Source organism: Giraffa tippelskirchi, chromosome 9 (assembly GCF_054371585.1).
Source record: "Giraffa tippelskirchi isolate mGirTip1 chromosome 9, T2T-mGirTip1v1.2.pri, whole genome shotgun sequence".
Classification (NCBI taxonomy): Eukaryota; Metazoa; Chordata; class Mammalia; order Artiodactyla; family Giraffidae; genus Giraffa; species Giraffa tippelskirchi.
This window is the reverse complement of record NC_137283.1, coordinates 55610642-55618999: the sequence shown is the minus strand read 5'-3', so window position 1 is coordinate 55618999 and position 8358 is coordinate 55610642. Positions and strand designations below refer to the sequence as shown.

Below are 8358 nucleotides of genomic sequence, written 5' to 3'. Positions count from 1 at the left end.
CCAGATCAAGGGCAGAATGGCAAGACCTATGAAAAGTCATTTTGTCAGCCTAATCAGGCAAATACATTTTCTAGCAGAAATATTCATGAAAACCAATTGACTCCGCTTCATTTTTTGCAGAAATTGTCAAACTCATCTTAAAATTTGTATGGAATTACAAGAGACCCAGAACATCCAAAACAATTTCAAAAGAGAACAAAGTTGGGGGACTTAACTTCCTTATTTCAAGACTTACTACAAAGCTACCGGGATTGGAACAGTGTGGTTCTGACGTAGTAATAAACAAACAGAATTGAGAGTCCAGAAATAAACCCATATATCTGTGGTCACTTGATTTTTGACAGTGGTGCCAAGACCATCCAGTAGGGAAAGAATAGATCTCAACATGATTCTGAGACAGTCGACTCTCCACCTCCCAAAGAATGGACTTGGACACTTAGCTCACACCATGTACAAAGCCACCTCAAAGTGGACCAGAGACTTCAACATAAAACTGTAAAACCAGCTGAAACAGCTTGTAGGACAAATGGAGAGGAGACAGAAAGAAATTGGAGTACTAAAAGGAGAAACAGAATTGTTAGATATCCTAAGATCATAAGGGAAAATAGAGGAAGGTAAATTCTAGACAAATATGAGGGAGATGGGAAGAGCGTGTATAAGGTAGAGGGAGGTGCAGAAGGTAGTGCACATATGGATAGCAGAGGGACTCAAGAGGCAGGCTGTAGAGAAAGAATGGGAAGACAGGTCAGGCAGCAATAAGCCCACGAGTAGGGGAGGCAGTGGGCTTCCCTGGTGGCTCTGACAGTAAAGAGTTCACCTGCAATGCAGGAGAGGTGGGTTTGATCCCTGGGTCGGGACCATCCCCTGGAGGAGGGCATGGCAGCCCACTCCAGTACTCTTGCCTGGAGGATTCCATGGACAGGAGCCTGTTGGGGTACAGTCCATGGGGTCACAAAGAGTCAGACATGACTGAGCAGCTAACACTTTCACTTTTATGGGAGGCGGTGGTCATGGGAAGGGCACTCAAATAACCTCTTGTCCTTAACCAGGGCACCCATGGTGGAAAGCAGAGCAGTTCGTGCACATTGGCTCATGGTCACTGTCAACTAATAACTGTAAGTTGGATTTTCTCTAGGATTTAAAAGCCTATAAGCCTCGTTCAAATCCCCCTTTCACAGCATACAAATTAGTTGAGTGTCTTGTGCTTAGTTGTTACATCCTCTTCCATTTCAGACCCAGAGTCCTTCAGCGTTAACACACCCTTTCTCTTGGGCCTGTTATGTAGGAGCATGTCCAGCAGATGGCACTGGAGTTCTTAAACGGCAGACCCATTCTCTGAAACAGCACTGCCCAGTAGAAATGAGGTGTAAGCCGTGTGTCAGTTTGTTTTCTAGGAGCCACATTTAAAAAGTGAATTCTCCTGTGGTATAAAGCCATCCCTCTATGTCTGCGGGGGGATTGGTTCCAGTACCTGCTGTGGAGACCAGAGTCTAGATGCTCGAGTTCCACAGTCAGCCCGCTCTACATGCAGTTCATATCTGCACGTTCAGCCAGCTTTGGAGCATGTAGTGCTGTAGTGTTAGTGAACGGTCCGCGCACACGTAGAACCTCCCAGTTCAAACCCAGGTTGTTCAAAGAGTCAACTCCATGTAACCCAGAATATCCAAAATATTTCAGTATTCCATCAATATACAGAAAGTTTAATGGGACGTTTTACATTTCCTTTCACACCAAGTCTTCAAAACCCATTGTGTGTCCATTTATAGCACATCTTGATTCAGATGCTCAGTTTTCATCAGGAATACGTGATCTCTATTTGGATTTCACAAAATACACATTTGAAAAAGTAGATTCACATACCTAAGTTGATCCAAACACACTTAAAAACATTTGAGAGTTGGCCAGTAATGAAATTGATTATCAAGCTTTAAATTTCATAAACTTAAAATGTAGTTCCTTGGTCATACTATACCACACTTCAGATGCTCAAAAGACACGTGTCTAGTGCTAGTGAATGCACAGGACAACTCTGAATGATCTGTTTTTACACGTTTTGTGGTTTAACTATATATAATTCTCCTGATAGTCACTAAGTGATCGGCAAACAGATCTCTTCCAGCCTTATATTAAACACTCACGCTTCTCCTTTGGTTGTGTTTGACTTGGGAGCCACCAGTGCTGAAATCTCCAGTTGGAAAGCATGACCACACCTCGTTCATGGCGTTGTGGAGCTAAGCAAAATGTCTTGGATTAGAAATTGCTTTGAATTATTTGTTTTCATTGTAATCCTTTCTTGAGGCCTTTGTGTGTTTTAATACAGTTCGTTTGAATTGGCTAAATAAATCATTTTGTTTGCTTGCAAAAGTCCCAAAGGAGAAACTTTAAATCCATATACATGAAATTCCTGCTGTGTTTAGCTGTGTACTTGCCAAAGACTTGTGGGATAATTTATTTCTTCTTAAAGCCATAGTGCAGCCTGGGAGATGGCTCTCAGCTGACCTTGTGACATACAGATGAGGCAGTAGAATTTAGAATCTGGAATGGATGGGGGTACTGGTCTTTACAGTTAATACAACACAGAGCAGCCACGCCATATGTGTTTAATTTTTTTTCAGCCAGTAAATTGAACTAAGTCAGTTATATGTCAAGCAGTTCCTGTAAGAAAACTATATGGCTAAGGTAAGTGGTGATAATTGAATTGGTTAACCTGCTGAAAACCTTGAGAGAAAACGGAACTCCCCTGGTCCTGGCATCTGCCCTGCTGGCCGGTTAGTGGTGAGGTGTTTGCGGGTGTGGGTCCAGACATTAGCGTAACACACACAGAGCAAGTGTGTGGAGCAGAGTGGGGAGAACGATGGGATGGTGTGGCTTCTTGTCTAGGAAGACTGGGAAACCAGGACAGTCAGACGAAGCAGGGTGTTCAGTGAAAACCTGTCACCCAGACCTAGTGTTGATCTTTTGTTACTGTTTCTCAGTAAATCTCAGGTGTTTGTATAACTGCACCCAGTAAGTGTACATCTCCCCAGTGACAGGAGTGTCCACAAATATTTTTTTCTCCTGTCCATTTAAGCAGCATCTCGCCCACTACATTTCTAACTGTCACGTTCTCTCCAATCTTAAGCTCACCTGCTCAGTGGTGGTTTTGCTCATTGTAACTTTTTCTGGGGTACGACGTGTCCTGTTTCTGTCCAGTCATATTCCCTGAGCTTGAACGCGGGTATAGCTCCTGACCCGTCACTCCCCACACCATTCTTCTCTGCACAGACAGTCCCAGTTGTTCAGGGTTGATACGGAAACCAGGAAACACACGCGTGGGCCCTGCTCCCCCCCTGTCTCAGGTCACAGGCCTGTCTGAGAACATGCTGCCATCTTTGCAGGGACCCTTCTTTACTGTTTTCTTCCCTGAAGTGTCATCTTTACCTTCAAACGGAAAGACTTTGTGTCTCTGCTTCCCATTATGATCAGCATACGTCTTTATGGGATGTGTCATCATGTAGACCTACCATCCGTATGTGTGTGTTTTTAACATTATTTCTCAAAACCGAACTCAGTTATTTTTTTGCTGCCTAATGGTTCAAGTGAATCTACGTTGTCGTTAAACACTTTCTCAGTTGTTGGCTGTCTGCAGTATTTCACTATTAGGAATGCAGTGGCTATAAGCATCTTTTTGTTTGGCTTAACTACATGTATACAGCTGCCGTCCCTCCTTTTAAAACTGTTGCCTTGGGAATTTCACAACTGAAATCACTGGGTCAAAGGGTTGATCATTGTTATGTCTCTAGATGAGTCTTTCTGGGAGACTCATCTTCAAGTGCCGTTTGGTGCCCCAGTAGATACCGCTGGTGGAGGATGGAGGTGGTTTTCAAGTGAACTCCCCTCGATGACAAGTGGTGACTGCAAGGTTCTAGTCTCACAAGCCTTGCCGGGCAGCGGGCAGTTAAGCTTGAGCGTATGCTCGTGGGCCTCACTCTGCTTCCTCTCAGATCATGTCTCTCCATAGCTCAGCCCCTCTTCCTCTCATCTGCTGGAGAATTCATACATCTAACCAGAATGTTCTTTATGTATGGAATGGAGAGGACAGTGTCTGTTAATTTTCCTGTTTCCACTTCCGCCTCTTTCCTCTTGCCTGTCCCAGCCTGAAGCTGCATTTACTCACAGATGGTGGTCACATGGTTCCATCTGGACTGCTCACTATCCTTATCAGAAGCGTTCTGGGTAAAACTAAAGAGAGGCAGAAACTAGAGAAAAGAGCAAAGAAAGCCAGGACCAGGTCACCTGAGGGGGCTAAGTTTAGTTTTGTTTTTAAACATACAGCTGGATACAACTTCTACCCCAAAATGTATTCTTGAGTCAGTGCCACTAACAAGAGGGAAGTATGCCCTTTTCTCTTTTTTCATATCCATGCCTGAACTTCCCCCTCAGCTTCCTTCTTGGTCAGGTGCCCTTGGTTTTCCCAGAGCCTGTTCAGGACTTTCCCACTTTTCATGCTTGTCCTCCTGCGCTTCATGGTATACCCCTCCCTGAGAGTTCACTGGGTCTGTGCCTTCTGAGGTACTCTTTGAGGTGCAGGGGCTGGGAATTGCTTTTTTACTGTAAGCAGAAGTCAGGATGCTATGGGTACAGCTCTCCTCGGCTGATCTCACTGCAGTTGTATGTCTCATTCCTCCCCAGCACACTGCCGGCCCCCCTGGGAGGAGCGCCCTCTGTACAGATGCCACTTCTGCTTGCAGTCCTTCCGTGGTTTCCCATCACATGCAAGATGAAGTCCACGTTCAGCGGTTTATACCAGCTCCTCTCAGCAGGCTGCTGCCCACTCCCAACCCTGCCAATAACCTGTGGCATCCTTGAGTTACATGTGGTTCCCCAAACTTGCCAGGTTATTTGAGCCTCCAGCCAGAACCAGTGCTGTTCTCATCACTTGGAGTGCTCTTCATGTCCTTGCTCTCTAGTCAGCTTCAACTTGTGGACCAGTTTCTGTCATTTCCATCACACAGCCTTCTTCAACCGCTTCAAATAATCATCTTTTTCTATTTAACATTCACTGAGCACTTTGCTAGACATTGTGCCAGCCCTTAACACACGCGACCTCATTTAATCCTCATAGTCCTAGGAAGCAGGGTCTAGAGTCCACAGGTTCCAGGCTTGAGGTCATGTGGACTGAGCTCTTAGCTACCCAGTGACACTGCCTTTTCTGGGTTTCCCTTCTCCATGGCAGAGAGCACTCTGATTTGCTATGTGTGTGCCCCTCATCTTTGTCCTTCCCCTGGCCTGGGACAGAGAAGACAAGCAGCAAAACTTGGAAGAGGCTGGAATGAAGATGGTCATTTTTCATATCGTTTATAAACTTCCATGCTCTTTTAATTTCTTTGTGGGAATCATTCATTGCAGCTTTGTATATAGCTGTCTCTGTGGGTCTCTTAGGCTAACTGTTGGACTTTGATACCATAAATATTTTTCACCTTCTGTCATGTGGCAGCTTATTTGGTGTCTTACTGAGAGTCATACTGTAAAAGGGGAGGAAGACATGGTGCCTGCCATGGTTTGCAGAGACCACATGGGATGCAACTAGCAATCAAAGACAATACATTTGAGTACTTGTACTAAGGATGATTATATAACATGCAAATTCTTTGGCATGGCATATAAGGCCCTTCAAAATCTGATTCTAGACACTTTTTCAGCTTTGCTGCATTCCCATAGAGCCCCAAACCCCAACCATCCTGAGGTGTTTTGTGGTTCCCTGAACCCTCCATGCTTTAAATATCTCTGTTCCTTTGTACATACTCTTCTTTACCAAGAATACCTTCTCCTCCCTCCCTGCCTGGTGGCTTCTTACTCGTCTTCTATGACAACCTTCAGTGCAGTTTCCTTTAGACTTTTGTCTGGGTTTTCATGGCCTGTGTCTTTTTTTTTTTTTTTTTGGTGGTGTGACCCTTATGATTCAGATTTTGCAAGTCTGTTCTGCCTGATGAATGTTGAGGGCAAACCCCATGTCTCAGTGATGGAAAAATGAACGAGTGACAGTGAAAATAAGATATGTGGGAAGGAGGGGGTGATGCTGTTCCCGTGCAGCTGACTGGCTGTCAGGAATCACATTTGGCTGCAGGAATAGAGATCTGAGTAAAGGGGCTTAAAGAGATCAGGGGTTCATTCCCTCATATGAGACAAGTTTGGAGGCAGGTGGTTAAGCACTGGTGTGGGGGTGCCATGATGTCAGCAGGAGCCCTACCCAGCAGCTCCACATGGATTTCATAGGCCAGAATGGAGTCACGTGGTCACCTCTAGCCGAATTTTGAAGAGAGAAATATATGGTAATGAGTGGAAGCTATTTGTGTGTTTAATTTAAAATGACCTTTAAAAAAAAGTTTTTCAATCTGAAAAGGCTTTTCTCCAAAGAAGATACAAAAGTGGCCAATAAACACACAAAAAGATGCTCAGCATCATTAGTCACTAGGGAAGTACAAATGAAAACCAGGATAAGATAGCACTCATACCCTCTAGGATGTCGGTGGAATCAAAACAATATAACAAGTGTTGACAAGGACATGGAGAAATTGAAACCCTCATACATTACTGGTTTTGCAAAAAGAACGGTGAATGGTGCAGCCACTTTGAAAAGCAGCCTGATAGTTCCTGAAAATGTTAAACGTTGAATTACCACACGACCTTTCCTGGCTCCCAACCCAAGGGAGTGAAAGCCTCCCTCTGCACAAAAACTTGTACCTGAATGTTCACAGCAGCACTGTTCGTAATAGCCAGAAGTGGGAACAACCAAAGTGTCATCAAACACTGAATGGGTCAACAAATTGTGGTCTCTCCATATAATAAGATATATGAGTGAAGGACTAATACTTCCCATAACATGGATGAACCTCAAAAACGTGATTGTAAATGAAAGGAGCAAGTTAACAAAAGACTGCATAGTGTATGATTCCATCCATATGAAATGTCCAAAACAGGCAGACACGTAGACACAGACAGCAGATCAGTGGTTGCCTGGGGGGAGGAGGAATGGAGGAGGTGCTAATGGGTTTCTTTTGGGGGTGATGAAAATGTTCTAAAATTAGTGGTGATTGTTGCACAACTGCGCCTATACTAAAAAACCATTGTACACTTTGAAAAGAGTAAATTGTATGGTATGTGAATTGTATCTCAATAAAACTTTTAAAAGCCAGAGTTTATCTGTTTGTAAGGCATGTCTTCCAAATTAATGTCACAAGAAAGGAACTGGTAGGGGGTGGGATGGGGTTCCTCACACCAGTGAACATTTCACGAATTGTATTCATCTTCTCTTCATTTGAGTCCTGGTTTTAAAACAGATCTGCCCTGCCTGCTAGGGTCAGATCCCTCTGGCTGATTGCCCAGATGACCATGATTCTGAGTGGTCTCTTTGTTCTGTAGACTCACCAGTTCAAAAACGAACCTATTTTTCTGAGTCTCCAAAGCTAAGGAATGGAGATGTCAGAGGGTCAGCAAATAGATGTAGAAAGCCACTTTATCTGCAGATCAGCAGAATGTCAGAAGGGTTTGCTCTGTGGCACCCTTGTTCCTTGGAGGCTTTCTTGCTGACGGGTGGGCAGGCAGCTGGAAGGCTGTGGGGGAGTCATGTTTGGAAAGGTCTCTATGCCAAGAGTCTGCAGACAGACAACTCCTGACTGAGAGCTCCATAAGCCTCCAATTCCTCCAAATTGGTGAAACTGAAGTGATAATAGCCTTATCACACCAGGGCGGCATACTGTAAACACTGAGGGTTTGCACCAGGGGCTTGGTTCTGGAATGGCAAACTCGGGCTAGCTCCAGAGGACGCAGAGTGAAGCGTGAAAGGGTGACATTTGTCTGGCAGGAGATGAGGGCATAGATGTGGTTGGGAGTGCCTGTCAGGATGCACAGTGGTAGAACTGATGATTAAAGGCTGCAGTAGCAGGAGTTGCCTGAAGTTCTAGATTTGATGAGATGTGGTAAGTGATACTAGTCATTGGATTAAAAAACTCATCCTCCTCTCTCTCTCCCCTCTGCCCTTGGAGGTACAGGTCGAATCCAGGCCCATCCTTACCTCGCAGCTGGGAGTTTCCATGTCACCTTCCCCCAATGGGGACCAATGAAATATCTTTTTTATTTTTCATTTTCGCAGGTTTTTATTGAGAGACCACAAGAAGAACTTCCATCCTCAGATCTCTGATTCCAAAAGGTGCCGTGGAACTTTTCCCCTCCCCTTCCTTTCCCTTCCTCCAGCCCAGGGTCCATGTGGGGAATTTGCTTATCTCCAGGCCCCTCCCCTCGTGACTCACTAAGTTGGTCTCTGACGTGTCCCCGGGAAGAGAAGCAGGGTGGGAGTGGCATCCCTTTGCCAGGGCGAGT

At 44.9% G+C, this 8358-nt stretch overlaps 1 protein-coding gene across 50 annotated transcripts in view; it reads left to right on the top strand.

Moving 5' to 3' along the window:
- The first annotated feature begins 988 nt into the window (after positions 1–988).
- C9H3orf20 (chromosome 9 C3orf20 homolog) overlaps positions 989–8358 on the top strand; it is a 59698-nt gene continuing 52328 nt past the window's right edge. For 25 of the 50 annotated variants that reach the window (XM_081526464.1, XM_081526431.1, XM_081526418.1 and 22 more), the window contains exons 1-2: positions 2569–2679; positions 8132–8188. The gene's annotated coding sequence lies outside the window, so the exon portion shown is untranslated. Of the gene's footprint in view, positions 1116–2568; positions 2680–8131; positions 8189–8358 lie in introns of those variants that run through there. The other 25 variants (XM_081526443.1, XM_081526465.1, XM_081526451.1 and 22 more) reach the window with 2 other exon arrangements.